Source organism: Rhea americana, unplaced genomic scaffold (genome assembly GCF_003343005.1).
Source record: "Rhea americana isolate MKP2758 unplaced genomic scaffold, rheAme1 scaffold_9, whole genome shotgun sequence".
Classification (NCBI taxonomy): domain Eukaryota; kingdom Metazoa; phylum Chordata; class Aves; order Rheiformes; family Rheidae; genus Rhea; species Rhea americana.
This window is the reverse complement of record NW_028187088.1, coordinates 6,582,889-6,602,380: the sequence shown is the minus strand read 5'-3', so window position 1 is coordinate 6,602,380 and position 19,492 is coordinate 6,582,889. Positions and strand designations below refer to the sequence as shown.

General features: G+C 39.0%; 1 protein-coding gene across 2 annotated transcripts in view; it reads left to right on the top strand.

Moving 5' to 3' along the window:
• The first annotated feature begins 136 nt into the window (after positions 1–136).
• Positions 137–19,492, top strand: part of ADIPOR2 (adiponectin receptor 2) — a 43,370-nt gene continuing 24,014 nt past the window's right edge. The window contains exon 1 of one of the 2 annotated variants that reach the window (XM_085324018.1): positions 137–464. The gene's annotated coding sequence lies outside the window, so the exon portion shown is untranslated. Of the gene's footprint in view, positions 465–18,260; positions 18,284–19,492 lie in introns of those variants that run through there. The other variant, XM_085324016.1, reaches the window with a different exon arrangement.

Here is a 19,492-nt window from a genome sequence, read left to right as displayed (position 1 = left end):
GGGCGCCCCCTTCCCTGCCGCTGCTCCCCGAAGCGGGGGTTGGGGGAGCGGCCGGGGCCCCGGTCCCGCCGGGCGGCCGTGGTGGGGCGGGAGCGGGGGGTGCCGAGCCGGCGTGGGCGGCGGTACGACGGGCTTGCGGCCAGGGTGTTCGCTCGGCGGGATCCTCGCTTGGAGGAGGCTTTAGGCCGCTGAAGCACTCTTAAGTGGGTCAAGTGTGCTGTACGTGGGGCTTGTTCCTCGGCTCCTTCACACTTGTTGCTTGTCTGGGCGGGGAAGCCCGCCGCTGYTGCTCCTAACATCTCTTTTACGGGTGCGATAAAAATAATAACACCTGCCCTTGCGCGAGAGGAGACTGGGGAGCCTCGTCTCGCCGGGGACCGCTCCATGCTTTTATGCATATTTGTAAACACTGCGGTTATCAGCAACAGATAATGTAAACAGGCTTCAGTGCAACCAGAATCCAGGTACTCCCACGTGAAATTCTTTAATTAAACAAACTTGTTTTAGAAGTTGCGTTTTTTAACAGAGAATCAGATGTTCTTCTCTCMTATGCTTAGAATAGGAAACAAAGAGGGAGAAACCTATAGTATTTGACTAGATGGTGAGGAAGATAGAACAGCTGTTGTTTTACCGGGCTTCTGAAACAGTGTGTTGGATTTCTTTTTTGTGTGACTGTCTTAAACTTACAAGCCTGTTGACTTAGTGGCCTTAGTAGATGTCTGTGTTGGTATAGGTTTAAGAAAACACTTTCCCTGAATACTAAATCATACCTTCCTTGATGTATGGGCTCTGTCACTTTATGCATATAAACTATTGTATGCACCTGCCACATGTTAGAAAAATTTTCAGAGGTTACAGCTTATTTAAAGATGTATTTTGTTCTTAGTGAGGCACTGAAGTTCTTCAGGCAGCACAATTGTTTTGTGTGTCGGGTTTAAAGTGGATTTGGCTTTTAAAATTGGCCARGTCCTCTGGGCAAGGCCTTCTGGGCATACTCGTTCTGAGAGTTGAGTTTTAATATGTAATTGAAGCTGTTTTCAGTCTCCTGCTGTAGTCGATGTCAGCGAATATTAAATTCTTAGTTACGTTCTCTCTGTGGTTGTCATAAATCTGTTCTGGAAGTCACTGAAGGACAGTGTGCTACACAGTTGTGTTCTTTTTTTTTTCTTCCCCCAAAATTCCATAGAAAATTCCTCAGGTTTGAATGGCCTTTTTATAATGTTTCAGTACTGAGGTACTTGTCTTTATACAGAATCTTAATGAGACTACTTGTAATTTGATGGTAGCTGCTATAACAGAGAAAAAGATTTCTAGGTGTTACATCATAGAATGTAAGGTGCAGCATGGTCAAAAAACAAAGCCTGTTTTCCCTTTTTTTTGTCTTCAGCTGTGAACAATTACTGTTTTTTACAAGAAAGGAAGTTGTCATGTTCCGGGTTTTTATTTTTTTGTTTTTTTCCCTTTTCACATGGGAGCACTAACCAGTTCAAGTTAAGATAGCTTTGTGTGGTAGATCTTACAGTAAAGAAAACTTACTGTGTGTAAGCTTCAGATATTCTGTGACTCTTTACCTTGTGTGAAGACTGAGTGTGCATTACTAGGCAGCCTGAAGCTGAACAAGTTCACTGTTGTGTTGGAAGTGTAGGATTAGTTGCTAAAATATGGAAATGACTCTCTGATCTAAGGTGACAACTTAATATAGTTAAGTAAGCCTGTGGATAAGGTTGTTGGCAGCTTTGTGGTACCATTTTTTTAATAGCTAACCAGAGACCTTGGGGAGTACCTACTGGGTGGAAAACTGAATTGGAATTGGTGATGGAGGTGTGAAAAGCTGTATCTATCCATTTTTTTCAAAAGGATTATTCCTGAGGGTAAATCAGATATAAAAAATAATCCTGTGTGAAATGGAAGATTTTTTTTTTTGGCATACCTCTGAAACAAAGCCTTTCAGGGTGAATATCCCTTCAATCTATTTATCTATGCTAAGTATGTTCTTAAAAAACATAAAATGTGGTAACTATAGGATCTTAAATTGTTTCAGGTCTTCAGCAGAGCCAGGCCTAAACAAAGGGCTCCTCCCCATAACTCCACTTTTTACCAGTGACATTGATACTGGTGGCATTATTGCAAGTTTGCTCAGGTGGCTAGTGTGTTTTTGGCAGTTGTGGGCAAGATTCAGACTTGAATCCTGTCTTCTGGGTACAGGGTAGAAAGGCTGGACCTTTCTGAAGAAGTTTGAAAAGCCYGTGCTTGCTGTAAGCAAGAGTTTCTGCTGATTTACCATGAAAGAAAACTAATGGGAGTTGACAGGGCATGTAATGCCAGTGATTTTAGTGCCTGGTCTTTGTAGCTATCTTATGCTTTCAGTTGAATGTTCAAGGAGCTGTGTCAAGCGTTGATGTCCAAAGTTACTCAGTATTAGGCACTAAAAATTTTGCAGGTTTTACAGGTTTCTGGTTGTGTAACTTGTGTTGTCCAAGATGCTGCGTGAAGAAACAAGGCTTGCTGTCATCAGTGGAGCTGCTGTCTGTGCATGAGGAAAATCTTGATAAGAAAACTTCAGGAGGTCGTTGGCTTATTATGCCATCTGCAATTCAGATGCTTAAATAGAAATAGGACTGAAATGGAAATAGCAATTTTGAGTATTTATGATTCAAAAGTCTGTGTCTGAGTCATTCACTGGCTTTTCTGGCAGACAGTGTTGGTAGATTTGAAGAGGTTGTTACACAAGATAATGGTAGTGATTATGAAAAAGTACTTGGGAGAGTGTTTAAGGGGAAAAGTATCATTTAAACAGTATCATTCTGTGATAAAGCTTGTACTAAACAATTGTCTTATCCTTTCTATGAGGCATTCTATTTCAGCTGGTTGCACTTAACATGGTGACTGATGGGCTTTGCTTTTTAAAGCAATCTGTTTGTCTAGACCAGTTCCAATAAAGAAATTGGCTTTCAAAGAGTAAGAAAATGGTAACAAACTCTAGTATTAGCCTTGCTTCGTTAGATTTCTGTTTTTGAAAACGCTTTTAAACTTTCATTTTTGTATTTAAATATTTTCCTACTGTCAGAAGAACTTACTTTTGGAGTAGGATGCTGCAGATAAAGGAGGAGGTGAGTCGCTTCCATATATTTCCTATTGCAGGGCTTTGAAAAGAATGGCCTCTTGCATTGTATGTGTCAATCACTAGGACTAACAGAATCAGACTTTAATGACTGGGTAATTGTAGAACAGAGGTGAAGTATAACTTCCCCAGTGATTACATACTTTTTCTTGAAAGTTCATGTCAATGATTTGCCATAAAAGAAAATGTTTCTTAAGGCAGTTTGAGGACAAACTTTGAGGTTTGCTTTGAGGGCACAACGACAGTCTTTTTGTGTGCAGAAAGTTACTCGCCACATTGCAATGTGGCAGTTGGTGTGGTGATCGGCAGTCAGCCTCCCTTGGGGAAGGAGGTGCCACAGCTCATGCTGCTGCCGCTTTGTTTTGAGAAGTAGCAAATAATTTGAATTGATGGCACGTTGGCAAAATTAAGATACTCAGAGTTCTGAGAAGGAAATACTGTGTATTTAAATGCTGGCTTGCCAGCTGATTTAGGATGGTTTTAAGTTAAAACTTCTGCTTTCTGTTGCATTTTCAACACCACATGGAAATATCTGCATCTCCCACTGCTGCTTTTTTTTTTTTATTGTTGTTGAGTGGCATCTGTTTGAGTCAGGATGTAGTCAAGGTAGGAAGAAAGTGACTATTTTTACTGTTTTTTTTTCTTAAGTAATGGGCTCTTGAGCCGATGAAATATGATGTGGGGATGATGGATATAAAAAAGGTTGATGAAAATTATATTTKTTATTGCATGTAGTCATGATTGCTTTTGTATTCTAGAGTTGCTGATCTCTGCTTCTCCATTATAACAGAGAGAGGAGGAGAAATAGTCTCCTCCTTGCAGAGGAGAAAGTGTTTGCTTTCTCTGGCCATGCAGGATTGTTTATCCTTCCAAGTAATCTGCACCCAAACTGTGTGTGTATCAGAATGTTTCACAACTTCTCAGTACTGACTGGTGACCAACTTACTTGCAGAAAGGCATCTTTGAATGTTTAGGTAAGTGTAAGGGTCACAGAATATGTAACTGTCAATGTAGCAAATTTTGCTAATGTGGTTCRGTTGGGTTTCAGTAACCATGAAAATGCAGTGGAGTCTGCTGGGTTGTGCCAGATGCTGCAACTCATTGYGAACAGGACTAAGCCTTGTGAGAACTGAATATAAAGTCAGGTACTGCTTGCAAAAAGAAAGTGTTGGAATAAGCAGAGCTATATTCACTGGCTCTCTAAGGTGCCTTTAGCTAGCAGTGAGCAAGAGTAGACAATTTACTTGAAGGAATGGATTCAAGGTCTATTCTGCATACTTAGAATGAGTATTACAGTGTTCTCGTGGTAGATTTAAGTACATTAGAAACTTCTGTTGGAACTTGGTATAGGAAATGCTGCTTCTTTTTTTTTTTTTTTGTCCTACCTTATTTCCTTTCTGACCGTATTTTATTTGAAAGCAGTTAGTATTCATATTTCTTCATCTAATACTGAGAACCAAAATTATAGATGACCTTTTCAAATGTAGGCAGTGTTGTAACATTACGACATCTATACTAAAATCTAAGTGTCTTTAGTAGTGTAGTTTGTTTTTCTAAATGCAGCCCTGATCATCTGCATATTTTCAGAGGCATGGTTACACTGACTTATCTGAAGTACACTAAAGCCATTCTTCCTGCCTTTTTGACCGATTTCCCTCCCTCTTCTTAACCAAGCTARGTGTTCTTTTCTACCACCTCTTGATTCCTCTACTTAAAGGACCGCAATCTGCTTTTCCTTGTTTGAAGCCAGGATCAATTGTACTGTCCTCTTGGGGTCTGGAGGAAGAGAAGATAGCATATGTTCCCTTAGCTCTGCTTAGGGGATTGCTGGATCTTGTTGAGCAATGTACCAACAACTTTTGGGAAAGAGTTGTTTTGTTTTGTGTCCTGTTGGTAGGATCCCGTATTGGGCTTCAGCCTGTTTTAATGATAGCATTCTGCTGAAGTTGCCATTTTAGCTCCTTATGGATAGGTTTGTTTAGTATGATTTTTTCAAAATGCTGTCATAAGTATAGTGTAGTAAACTGGAGGTTTAACCTGTTTATTCAAAGTTACATATTCTTCTTGAGGGAACATACCACGGACCTTCTGCTTATGTGGAATTTTTTCTTCGTGGAATTCTGCAGTCTTTTTTAAAGCTACTTATTTGCGCTCTTCTGACTTCTCATGTAAACTGTTTAATAGTACTAGCTTTCGGGACCTGCTGCCTTAAGGACTTGAAGTCAACATAAGTCTTTATTTTGARTTTTCATAAAATGGAGAATTTCCTATGAAAACAGAGTAACTGAATTTAGACAGTAGAAGCAGCCTTGCCTTCTGAGAATGAATGCCACCTCTGACAACTGAGACTTAATCTGAATTACAGATTCCTTTAGCTAACTTTTAACTCTTGTCTGTACTAGAAATACCTGTATCTGTATTTCCTAACCTGCAGTGGGAACTATTTTAAATCCATGCAATGCAAAGATAAATATAGACAAGACTGGTTGTCACTCTTGAGAATTGCCAAACTTTTAACAGCAGGATTTTAGCRTTTGGAACACATAAGAGGATAGCTGGTAGGACTTGAGATGGAGTGCCACTGAATATGCATTTCAGCTTCTCTGAGCTGGCAGGTTAGTGATAGTTTTATGAAGAGTACTGTGCTGCATTTCATAGTGGGCTGCTTTTGAGATTTAGTGGTTGCCAGCTCCTGGTGTAAACTGAAATATGTGCTTATTTTCTTTCAGAAACTTTAAAGTCTTGGTTTTCTTGGCTGGTGGAATTTGGGTTTGGATTACATAGACAGATACTAGTGGTCCAAAGATTAGTTAGTGGTGGTGGAATCTGATGCTTCCTGACATTAAAGGCTGTGATAGAACTAATTTACTTGCAAAGAATGGTGTATATTCCAGATATGACTTATTTTTGTTTTAGATTTAAATGTTTTTTTAGATTTCTTGATGTATTCCTTAGAACAGGATATAACACTGCGAGGYTGATAACAGCTGTACTTTGCTGTTCTCAATATTAGTCGTCTTTGCAAATCTTTTTTTTTTTGGTCTTTTAATGGAACATGACTGTAAAAATAAAAGGAAGAGCCTATTCAGACTCCTCATTAAAGTAGCAATGTGACAAAGTGCCAACTGCTGGCTTTTTGCTTGCTGTACCTTGAGTGAGGAACAAAATGAATTGTTTTGAGGTGGATGTCCTGAGAGATGAAAACAAGCATAAAAAAAGTCAACAAAAGCTTTACTTAGTGGCTTTCTGGCCTTTGTATAATCAGCTCTAAGAGTAGGATGTTGAAAAAGGCTTGTGTCCTGATAATGTTGATTCCTGTGCCTTGTGTTACTGCAATTGGCTTTCTGTTCTTGACCTTTTTAATAATTAAAAACCATACGAATTCTGCGGAGTTGCAGAAATATGTTCAATAATGAATGTGTTATAAAAATGTTTCTTTTTGCCAGCTTCCCTGATGGAGCTAAGGAACCTGCTAATTAGCTTATACTTGATTTATAAGTTCTGTTGTAGGGGCAATTTTCAAATATGTTTTGGACACAGAAGAGAGCTACTAAATTTTTCTGACAACCAGAGTTACCCATTTTATACTTATGAAGGATATAAAGGGGTGGGTATTTTCTTCTAGTTCTCTTTGTAGATGGTTCCACAAAAATACGGAGTATAATTCAGCAAAGCTTCCTTGGTTTTTTATTAGAGGCATCTTGGCAATCTTGTATTGACTAGGAATGCAGAGAAGGAAGATGAATAACAAAACATTAAAACCTTATGGGTAACAAAAATCCTGTGTTTGACTCAGTAAGAGGTGACTAAAATAGTTGAAGATTTGTGTGTTGGATTTAGCTGCTGTGTCTGTAAAATTCTCTTCTAATTTAGTCTTTATCTTTCCTATGCTCTCAAGTTTAGAGTTAGGATATTTCCTATCTTCTGCCATAAAGTCTAAATCAGAATTTCAAATTAAGATGATCTTTGGCGAGCAAGAGAGACTGGCCAAGTTTCCCAGCATTCACATAAATATTTCTATTCTAAACATTTAACTAGTGCTTGATGCTGTTGAAAATGCCAGTTATGTCAAATGATTTGGAAGGACTCCAGTATACAGGTCAGTGTAGGGAAAAGGAGATGATACACAAGACTGTCTGTGATACTAGAARAAAGTCTAAAATACTCAAATAAGGTCAAGGTTGATGCAACCATGCAGCTCTGTATGGTAAACCAGGTCCACCTTGGATTTTAAGCATCAGAGACTTAAATGCTGTGGAAAAATAGTGTAAGGTGCTGTCAGGAGGGCATTAGTTTCTCATTCTTCAATATAAGTCCTTTCCAGCTGCATTTTTCTGTGTTAATTAACCGCTCCCAGTCAGCCCCTTGTCACACATCACAGTGAAGTCATTGTGAAAAACAAAGCATGATCACYAAACCCATGACTGTTCTCCTCTGAACACTAATGTCTTGGCTCTGTTTCAATAGTTCATTATTATGTGAGTGCCTTAGGGCTGATCTGCCTGCAAGACTCGCATGAATATTCTGTGCAGTCTAAGATCATCCTCAAAAAAGTGCAGTTCCACATTCCTGTTCYTTTGCTAGTGCCTACTAAGTGCCCAGGAGTTTTTAGCACTACCTGCAGTCCTCCTTTGTATTACCTTTTGAGAAGTTTTATTCCATATAGGGATTAAAACTCTGTACTCCCTTCTTGCATATCCTATTATGAGGTAACAGAATATTTGAACGYTTTCTCATTTGAAGCCAAAGGGACTCCTGAATTAGAGAGCAATCTAAGTCATGTCTTTGTAATAAGAACAGTTTATAAGCATGTTTTTTAAAATACAAAGTCACAGGTGACAGTAGTAGTATTTGGAGTTGACCAAAGCATAGTTTCATAATTCCTATTGTAGAGTGACATTTAGTCATGCTAATGATGGAGTAATTAAGAATTAATGGCACTTAAATTAATGGCACTTAAATTACTAGGCAGACATAGAAAGGAAAGGTGCAGGGTATGTATTACTGTTGTTTGCATTTGAGACTGCTGCTTTAAGAGATGTGGCAATAGATGTGTATCAGAATGTTGTGCTGATGGTGATCCAGTTGCTAAGGAAATGTGCAGGATGTTTGTGCTAAAACTACTCTTCAAGCAAGAATAAAGACTGTTGGACAGTTACTGAGCTTCTGACTTAATTGTGGCAAAAGTCGTGATCATCTGGTAAGTAGTCTAGAGAATTGATTATACTGGGAGGTCAGCAATCTGTTGGTGAAAAGCAATTCTGTTTACTCTTTGAAATAAATTAAAAAAAAACATACAACTTCGAGCCTCTGAACGAATTGTTGGGTAAGACTTCACACAGGCTAGCACTTACTGAATATATTGTCATAAATGTAATGTTGGAGCAAGCTTTTCTTTTATGTACTACTAGAAGTAGAGGTAAAATAGGTTATGTAACTTGTAAAAACATTCGTTCCTCCACTRGTGTGGAATCAGCCTCAGTTTGAGGCTGACTTGCAAGTATTGTAATGCTTTACAACTCTAGTGACAGAGCCCTAAGAAACTCATACTTTGTTTAGGAAGATCTTTATGTTGTTTGGCATCATGCCTTCAAATCAAGCAGGAAAAATGAAAATGAATGATAGGAAAAGTCTTCTGCGTTGCTTGCTGATTTTATGCTCTAACATTTGTCATAGAAAATCCTTTCTCAAGCTCTGATTTCAAACTCCTGTGTGTATGAAAAAGCAATGTTACATATAGTTTGATAAAACTCCTTTCTGACTATGTGACCCAAAGCAGATTAACATATAGATTAGTGTATTTATGACTAATAAGTCTGCCTCGTCAAATACTGAGGTGAGATTTGTTTGAGGATTAGAAAAAAATACAGTATTTGGGGTTACACTGAAAGTCTTATGGGAAACGATGTAGTGGAGATTACTTTCCACTTTCCTTAATGTTGTGCTGGTTCATCTTAATACAAATTTAGTAACTATAAAAATAGCAGTAACTATATAAAGATTTAAGTCAGGGTTGTTTTCTTGGTAGGTCTGCAAATGTCAAGGGATTCTGATTTGAATGGCAGGCATACGTTTTGTTAGCCACTGCTTATGTTCGGTAGCAGCTCTGTAGTACACAAATCTAAACTTCCTTACTGTGCAAACATATCAATTTTTTTTTAAGATAACTTAGAAAGCAAGCTTCTTGCTACTTTCATGCCTCCTTCTAGGGATCTTAGACTACAGCATTCCCAAACTTGAATAGAAAAGTCAAGAACCAGTGACAAGTCTTGTATGAGAAAGTGATCTGTGCTTACTTAGCCCAACCATTTGTCAGAGAGCAGTAACATATTGGAGATTAGGAATGCTGGGTGTTATGCTTGTGTTTTTGAGGAAGTGATTAAGCTAACCGACGTATTCCTCCATGAGGAAGGTACAAGATCTATTTTTTTAAGTTATATACTTTGAAACTGGCGCTTACAAGARTTGTGCACCTCTGAAGTGAGGTGACACTTAATATGACAAGCTTGCTTTCTGTAGATAGCTGAGGTCAGTGCAAGTGTAAACTAGTCTGAGGTTGGACTTGAACTACTTGCTCTTTTCCAGTTCAAGGTGGATGTTGCTGCATATTATCTGGTATTTGCTAGTGGGCTCTTTTCTGAAGCCTTTGCTCTCACCATTCTGACTTTGAGTGGCAATGAAAATCAAAGACATCAAATTGCTGCGTGATAGTTTAAGCACCCTTCATGAAGGAAGGTGAAAAATCATAATCTGTGGTTAACTGACTATTTAATCTGCACATACAAATCAAAATGGGGGCAAGTTGAGTATTTTGATTTGATAAAAAGTGAGTTATTCCAGTAAAACTTATAATGCTGGATTAGCTGTAACTTAAGTACAGCCAAGTTGGATCAAAGCAAAGGACCCTCTAGCTCAGTATCCTACCTCCCTGTGGAGCTACTGATTAATCTTCTGTCCTGCAAATGCCTCWGGCCCCTTCTGCCCCCTCCTTCCCCCCTCCCCCCAATGATACACAGCCCGTCTTCCTCCAGGCCATGCTACCAAAACACCTTTGCATGCTTGTGCTCTGTTTGCTCAGTTTTCTTGCCCTTGTGTCCTGCCCACCTGCAGAGTGATCAGACCTTTTACCAGAAGCAGAGAGACCAAGAAACTTCAGGCTGACTCGCACTAAGCAGATCCCATGTTTTGCTGTGGGTGTTAAGTTGGTGGATGTTACAAAAAGTAGAGCTATGGATATGTTCATGGTAAAGTTTGCTTGGTGTGTCCCCTTGCTGCAGTAAGAAATCCTGATATGTATTGGTCTACTGTGTCAGGTCGCAGGACTGCTTACAGCAACTTGGACTGTGCTTTGTCCTTACCCTTTCTATTTATACTCTTTGGGTCTAAACCCCAGCCAAGTTGCACAACCTCTTCCTGGTCCTAGCCAAGCTGGCAATTCAGAGGAGGAGGAGGAAACCTAGCAGATGATATTCTGGCATCTGTAGGGTAGAGTTTATTTCTGCTTCCTTGTCCTCTTGGTCTCTGGCCAGAGTATCTCAGGGTGGTACCCTCCAAGTTCTTGGATGTCTTTAGGGAGCTATTGGCATTTTTTGAGGTGCTTTGCCTAGTATCCTCAAAGTTTTCTATTTTGATTCTCATCCTTCTGTGATTTTTTTTTTCCTCTCCATGTTTTCTGTCTCAATATTTGACTTCTTCCACGATTTTTTTCTTCCCCTTTAGTGCCCTTCCCCTCCTTCAGAGAGGACTCTAAGGTTTTTAGTAAGGATGCCTATCCCCYAAAGAAGAAATATCGACTAAAAATGAACATGCAAAGAGTCTGTGGAAAGCATGTGCTGATACTTCTCTGGAAGCTGAGAAAGTTTTCAGGACGGGGACTTCTAGAACTAGAGGTGGCTTCTTAACGCCCCTTGATGGAGTTCTCCCATGAACTTGTTCAGTCTTACCATGAATCCTCATGTTCCACAGCTTGCTTGTTTGCTGTGTCAAGAACAACCTCTGTGTTTGAGTTTGCCATCTGCTAGTTCTGTGACATTCACTTGGCTCACAGAAAATGCTCAAATGCTCAATTGTTTGGTGCTTTCTTCTTTTTTTCTTTTCTTTTCTTTTTTTTTTTCTTTTTAGTCATGATGATTGCAAAAGCCTGCTATGTTGAAATCTTACTGAAATTTTGAGTGGTCAACTCCAGTTTTAAATACCTTTTTTTGTTATTGCAAATAAAATCCTTTCCCAAATCATTTAGCAAATGACAAGCTGTAAAACATCTGAACTGATAGCTAGCACATGATAAAAATAGATTCCAGATTTTGTATTTTGTACATGGAAGGCTTGTGTCACTTCATACTCCGTTTCCTTAGCTACAGCTGCTTGCTTGTCAGCATAGGTCAGGACTGGCCTGGTAATCTGGGCAGGTCAGTTGTTGTCCAAGATTTTATTTCTGTTCTAACATATACAAAATTTAACAGGCAGATTATATTTACAGTACTGGTTATTGGCTTTTAGCATTTACAAGTCTTTTTATTTGAAAAGCATACATGACGCTGCTTTGCTGTCAGTGCTGCAAAAACTTTCCATACTTTTCATGGTAGTGTACCTGGGGATTTTAGAAGGCAGATGAATTTACATCCGACCCCCTTTATGCAGTTTTCAGCTAGCATATCTCTGGCATGCAGATTAGTGGTTGGCTTGTGCGTGTAGCACTCTGTCTTTATTAAGAAGCTTGGTTTGCATTCTTTCAATATTGATGGCAGCTGTCTGTCTGGGCATAGCACATGAGCCTGAATAGCTGTATTGCCTCTCAGGTATGCGGGTATGGACACAGTAGCTGATCTTTGCATTAGATGATAGTAATATAGCTTATTTCTCAGCAGGAAAGAACACGCTTGTACTGTAATGAGATCCCTTTTTGCCAACTCCGTTGACACTAGACATTCTGCCAGTATAAGGTGTGTTTTTCTACTTCACAGGATAGTTAACTGAATAATTTTGCAAGTCTTAACACCATTTGCAGATGCAGTTGGGCTAGCGTAAGAGTGCCTTCACTGAGTACTGAAAATTAGGACAAATAACTATTCAGTAGCTTGTTGACCCATTTCCTTCTCTGCTCATATTCCTACTGTCTGGGCCCTTGTCCAGAAGTCAACCCAAATTCCTACCCTTCCCACTCTTAACAGTGCGGATATTTATCAACGTTGCCATGCTTTCTTCCTTTTCATAGGTTTCTTGAAACTTTGCATCTTCTGTGATGTCCAGAAGTCTGTTCTGCAAACAGAAGGTGCAGATAGACAGTGACTGCTTAACTCACTTTTTTTTTTTTTTTTTAATTTTTAAATACCACAGAAACATACGTAACTATGGGAGATCTTGTGGTGCAGAACAACACTGATGTTTGGGTCACCTTGGTACAGAGAGCTCTTCTCTGGGGTTAGAGTATTAAAAGTTCAGGTGGTCTGTTTGATTACTTCTCCTCAGGCTGTTTTCAGTCTTTTATATGACATTATAATTTTCCTGTAGCACTTCAAAGACTAATAATGCTCTTCAGAGTTGCGAAATGGGAGCAGGAATGGAGGAGTTTGCTCTTCCATTGTCCTGACACTGTTATGCCCCAAATCTTGTTTATGGGCAAAAAGGAAGCACACTGTATAAGCGTGTGTGTGTGTGTATGTGCTTATGCAGAGCCGAGAATTTATTGCAAGTATAGTGAAAAACTTAGTCTGATTCAAGAATAATCATTAGTCTAGATCTAATTATTACTTAAAGAAGAATAATGCAGTTAGTGCTTGTATATAAGAAAGTTACAATGATAGTTGTAAAACAATTAAAACTGTAGCACACAGTTTCTGTCTGTTCTTTTGGAGGTATTCACACTCTTCCGTTGCTCCTCTAAGTCTTAAACTCAGTAGCTTTGGACTGCTGGATAGAGTAACACTATAAACTGACAAACTTGGAGTCCTTTGCTGGGAGGAGTATGATGATGCTTCTTAGTTACTTGAAAATTAACATGGACCTAAGCTCTTTCATGTTTTAGATTTACACTAATGTAGCTTTGTTAATTAGACTCCAGGTCACAGCTATACTAGCAGAAGACTCTGCAGGGAATGCAGTTATACTAGCAAAAATTCTTTTGCCAGAATTACAAAATAAATCACAGAAGGATGACTTGTTGTGCAAGTGACCTGGTTTAGGTTTTGCAAATATTTTGAGTGTAAGCTACATCTCTACTTAAAGGGCTTGCATGTATGGTATAGTAGTTTTCATTCTTAGAATTATAGCAGTAACCACACAGGCTAGGATATTAATAGACTGTTTTCCTATCTCATTAGTTATAGGACAGTAGAATGTAATTATTCACCTTTCTGCTTTTGARTTATAAGTGATGCATCATGAGTGTCCTTGGTCTTGTATCAAAGTTTGACTTGATGTAATAAAGTACTATCCTGATAATATTGTTTATCTGAAAGAGTGGCAGCAGATAGTGGAGTGGATTTAAATTTTATTTAAGCTCATTTCTTAACTTTTTCAATTGTGATTATCTTTTCAAAGTAGATTAGTTATTTCATGAAGGATGTTAATACCCATAATTAAAGTAACTTTATATTACAAACCCTAGTCTTGTCTAAAATTTCACCCATTTGACTAAATTTGCATCTGACATATTAATCAGGTGCAATCTAGTTACTGTAGATCTCCCGCTTTTTTTTTTTTTTTTTTTTTTTTTTTGGTGGTTAAGGAAGTATCTGAACAAAGATTCTGGACTCTTGTTTTGTTTGTTCTTAGACTGATACGATGCACTGGGAAAGGAGGCTGGTTATTCCCACACTGTTCTTGTAGCTTCTGTTTGTTATAATGATGTCTGACCTGTGGCAAAACTACATTATGGGTTTTGAGGGAATGGCTATGTGCTGTTTTCCACTGGAGGGAAAAAAAAAAGGACTTTGAACATAAATAGAAGAGTAAGATTTTTGTTCTAATTTTTGTACAGGAATTTGACCATGTTTTGTAGACCAAACCTGTCTCACAAGATAAAATACTGAGTAAACTCACAACACTATGAATAACATTTGCCAAGACTATCAGGAAAACTGGAGACTGTATACTTCCAAAAATTAAGAATGATGTTCTGCTCAGCATCTTGGAACTTGGCTTCTGGGATCCTGACCTCTGTATTTAAATTGGTAGTCTTGGTAAAGGTGGCTGGTTTGCTAGGCTAACTGTGGTCTGCAGCTGGTCAGGAGGATCATAATGAAGACTGTGGCATGGGTATATATGACAATTTGGTACTTGAGCCAACAGATAACTGTTAGTCCTCAAAAAGTTTGGAAAATGCTGCCTATACAAAACATGAAGGGTGAAAATCTTAGCTGGGTGATCCTGCTCTCTGTCATGTTGCCACTGTGGCTTATTTGACAGCGTCCTGAGCCAATTCAGTTTACTAATTTGATAGCAAACTGTTCTCTCTTTTTTTTTYCCYCTTTTCCAGCCCACCAACTAGAATGGGCCTAGAATAGGCTTTAACAGGTATCTGAGCTGCTTTTGGAGGGGACAAACATAAGTGGAATTGCCTAATGTACTCCCAGGGAGAGAAGGAAGAGTGGGGCTGCCCCCTTTTGGCAGCAGCCAGCCCTTAAATCTTTTCTCATCCCGGTTGTGGGTTGTCTGTGCAAGCCCCTGAAAAGCACTAAAGGCAGTGGTCCCTTCCTGTCTTYCTGCTTGAAATTTGCAGCCTAAAACTTGTATACTTTCTTTCCTTTTTTTTTTTTTAATCAAGGTGGCGGGGTGCTATTGAGTGGGGGGAAGTTGGGTGTGTGTTTTTTAAATATGGTTGCTCCATCGGTTGGAGCACTTGAGCTGAAGAAATCTGTTCAATTTTTAGCAGGATTCAAACCCCTGCTTTCTAGGAGGAGGTGTTGTACCTGCCAGGATAGAGGAATGTTTGCTGTCTGGATTGCTCATGTTGGTCTGGTGCCATTTTCATTCTCATGCAAAGCTCCTCTGTGTAGAGGGGAGGAGGAGTGTAACAAGCCTGGTAGCTTAGCTCTGGATTTTAGTGTCTCCAAAGAATCTTTTTATACTCGCCCAGCAGTTCTTTTTATGAATTGAATGTCCTTGAGGCATGATTTAAAGGACTGTACTCCAGCTTCACTTACAAGAGGAAAACTTGTCTCATTTCAGTCTTTCACATTTAGACAGTTGGTGATCCAATGTGTTACTAACAAAAAACAAATACATCTTTCTATTGTTAGCAGTTGTCAAGTRAGTTGATGTGAACTAGTAAGATGCCACAGAAAGAAAAGCATAAAAGAGCACAAAGACTGAATGTTTCTCATTCAGAGAAAAATGAGCCATTTAATGAAAAAGGAACCGAAAGTCTCCCGTGTCTGGGCAGTGGCTTTTTGTGGAGCATGGTGTGAAAAGAACTTCTGTTGCTCATTTCATACAGCTTTTGTGACAATCCTCTTGTCTCTGATTTACTGACAAGTAAAACTAATTTCCAGCAGCCATCCAGTCTGTAACAACTGGACATTCTGTCCTGGGGATGGGCCAACCTCTGACATAACGCTTTAACCCAGTTACAAAACTGGGATCCAATTTGCAGTACAAATTGGACAAATGTTGTAACAATGTAATAGGATCCTCTGAAGTGGATGCATTTAGCTAATGTAGGCAGGCTCTTGGCTTGCTCCCTTTTTTCTTTGGATCCAAATGCATCAGAATGTGCTTGATTGTTTGCCTCTGTAGCCCGCTGTGAAATAGCTTAGGCTGAAGTGTCCGGTGACAGTTTACAAGTTACAAAGACAGCTTTTTGGCCGGTGACCCTCTGCAGGAATCTGTAAGCTTTGTTTTGTAGATGTCTCTTTGTCTAGGGAAATTGCACCTAAGAGAAGAGGTGCTGGATTGCTTTGTCCCTCATTGTTAAAGATGACCTCCAACTAATTTTTACAGCTTGATTCATGGTTTTTCCTTCAGGGTATATTAAGAAAACATGAGGTTTACTGAAATTCTCCTCCTCCCCCACCATGCTTATATGCCCTTGTTTGCTTTATTTTTGACTGTGTAGCTTTTGAGAGAGTGTTTGGAAGGCTGTGGATGTATAACTCTGTAATTGAAGAAGACATGGCTCAATCATTAAGGGACTTCATCTTAGAAAATTAAGAAGGATAAACATTCCTTATTTCAACTTACTCTTTGATATTTTGATATTACTGTTTTGTTAACTTTTTAGCTGTGGTCTTCCAAYTTAGGGGCAATTCAAAAATCTCCTTGAAACATACAGAATTTTCTTCTCTCTTCTTTGTTCTATGCACAATAAAGAAAGTAGCCACTCAGTTGATACCCGTGTAGTTAGTTTGTGACCTAGCAGGGATTAGCTAGGCCATGTCTGTGGGTGAAATTCAGCAACAGCCTTATGTGCTACAGCACTTAATCCTCTGCTTTCTGTCTTCCTCTTCTTTCTCCCTTACCCAAACTGCATCCTCTCATCTCCTACCTTGTATTGACATTGATATTTGCCTAATTTTTCCCAGTAAGTGGGTTGGGTGCCAGACAGTGAAAGAAGGAAGAAAAATCTATCTATTACTTTGACTCAAATTACTGTGGATAAAGTCAAACAAGCACCAGTACTGGTGCTAGGGAGGGAAGGAGGGATAGCTTGGGCAGGGATAGGTTCATGGCAGTATCACCTGAGAGCAATTTAAGTAAATTAAGTAACTTAACCTTACTGAATGGTGTTGGTGTGATTATATAATTTTGAGGGGAGGGAGGGGAGTGGCTTCTTGTGACAGAACCTCTCTAGCAGAAAGCAGTATAAATACAAGTTGCCAAAAAGCTATATTTGGCTTAGTATATCTTATTTCAGTCAAGGTAGCCAAAATAATCCATTTTACAAGTAAAATTTGCCTCTGTCATCCTGTATAAGCTGTGTTCTTGTCATGAGCGATCAGCCCATAGAGCATACAGGAAGTACTTTGCCATTTGTAGCTATACTATCAGTTCTGGCCACGCAGTTCCACATATTTTTGTTAATAAGGCTAGTCTAAACAACAGCTGATTTGGTAAAGCTGTTGAATCTGTGGGTGGTTTAGTGGCCAAATAGCTGTGCTGTGTGACTGACCTTGGCGTGGATGTAGCTAACCAGCTAGTGATGTTGTTGCAGCTGTAGTGGCACATGGATGTAGGCAAGACAAAGACAGGCTTGAGAGTTAGTAACTCTTATGAGGTTTCAAGCACTCAAGCCCTTCTTTAAAGATGAACAAATGTTTTTTTGAGAAATCATATAATGTGAAACTTTCATGATGACTTTTTATTCTTTTGGAAACTGAGCTATGTTGATGAGAATGAACAAATCTTGTGAAGATTAGTCCTACCCGCACACTGCACGTGCTAGTTTAAGGATGTTTTGAAGAGGATTAGCAAGGAAAGAACATACAGCAGAAATGCCATTGCCTTCCTGAATGAGAGTTTCTGTCAGAAAGGCTGTTGACCAATGAGAGGGTCATTGGTCAGTGAAGGGGAGTGAAGGGAAGATGACATTTTCATTCTTTCAAATAATACCACTATAGGTGGAAAGAAGTAACTTTGAAAGGATGATTCCAGTGCTGTTTAGAGGAGGAGCATACCAGGAAGAGTTGAATGCTGGAAAGGTTTGTTTGCTTAAGGATCACGGGAGACAGTCTGATCACCTAGGACTGTATTTTATCTTAAAGAGAGGAGTTGCAGATCTCCTTAAGGATAGGGTTTGTAGTTAAATTTGAGTGCTTTCTTCACTCTGCTACCATGTGGTGCTTGTTTAACTTAGGTAGAAAACCATTCCCTGTGCCAAGTGAATTCTGGGAGCTTAGGAGGGCCATATCACTTACTGTTAGGAAAGCTTGTAAGCTGTTCCAATTATCCCTAGAATATCTAGGGATAGTTTACAAAGAACAGTAGCATGTTCATGTGGTGTTTAGTAAGTTTATTTCGCTCCCCAAGCTGATGAGGAAAGAGCAAGTGTTTAAATGTCCTTAAATATGATGTGTAACTGTGGATATTGACTCCTGTGCCATGGCATAACAGCAGGGAAATACTGAAATAGTTTTGCTTTCTCCTGATTCTGTTTTCAGAAATAAGATGGAGCCTGAAACTGACACTGACTCTCCTTGCTGAGGGGATGACAGCTCCTGAACTGGGGTAGGATGAGCAGTTGAATGATGACCACATGGATTCTTGTAGGTTGTGTGGTGGCAGCAGCCTATAGTGTCAACAGATTAATGGAATGCTGTCTGTGTTATAGGCAGCTGGGTTATAGGCAATGTTGAACTGATAAGTTTTATCTAAAAGCTGCCTTAGCATTTAGAAGTTCTATACTTAAACAAACAAGAAAAATCCAACTCCAAAACAGACATCAAACTCTAGATACTTTTCTTAGCTGATTAAAAGCACAGCAGGAACTCATTGGTTGATCTAGATGCTGATGTCCTTACAACATCTAGAATCATTAAGTACAGTTCAGGTTGTACACAGACAGCATCTTTTGTTCTCAACAGCAGCTAATTTTAATTGCATGCTGCAAAATATTTAAGGTCTTAAATTTGAGATTTATAATTTAATTGAAATATGAAGCAATCTCTTCCAGAACACAAGTGTTCTATACCCTTCCATTTTCCAGTTTTAGATTTAATTCATAGTCTTAAAGACAGAATGGGACAGTAGGCTTCTATTTACAGTGTTTTAACTGTGGTCTTCTAGTCAGATGATACTGAGCATGTATCATCTTGACTTTCTATCTTGGGAGAAAGTCATTTTAGGCATTTGAACCCTTCAGTGAACTATGGACTCGTAGAAAGCTCTTTAACAGAAATTAAAGACTATCTCTGTTCTTCCCATTCATAATTTCAGACTACTTTCTGCTTTCTTTCATAATCARATAGTTTGGGCTATTAGCACCTTTCTGTTGGCAGCTCCTTGCTGCRTTCAGGTACGTATTTTTTGCTGTTGCAGTCCACTTAGATAATCCAAAGATTTTTAGACCCTTTTTCAGCTAGCTTACTTTGCATGCTCATTAGGGGCAAGTAGACTTAGCACTGACATCCTGTATAAATGACAGTGTGGAAACTTCTTAGTTTGTGGTTTGCAGTCTTGGATTTATAATGGATTTGATCAACAAATTTCACTTATGCAGAGTTCTGAAGTTCATCTGTACCGCTGAATGAAAATTAATTTGCTAGAGTTTCCTTTTTTTTTTTTTTTTTAACCTTAATGACTGCTTGGCAACAAGTACTGGTCAAATAAATCTTCAAGGCTTATTTTGAGAAGTCTTTTGGCATTCTTGTATTTTCTGGTATCAGAAGAATCTTTTGCAAGCATTTTGGCTTTGTATGAGTCCAAATGTGGTTAAGC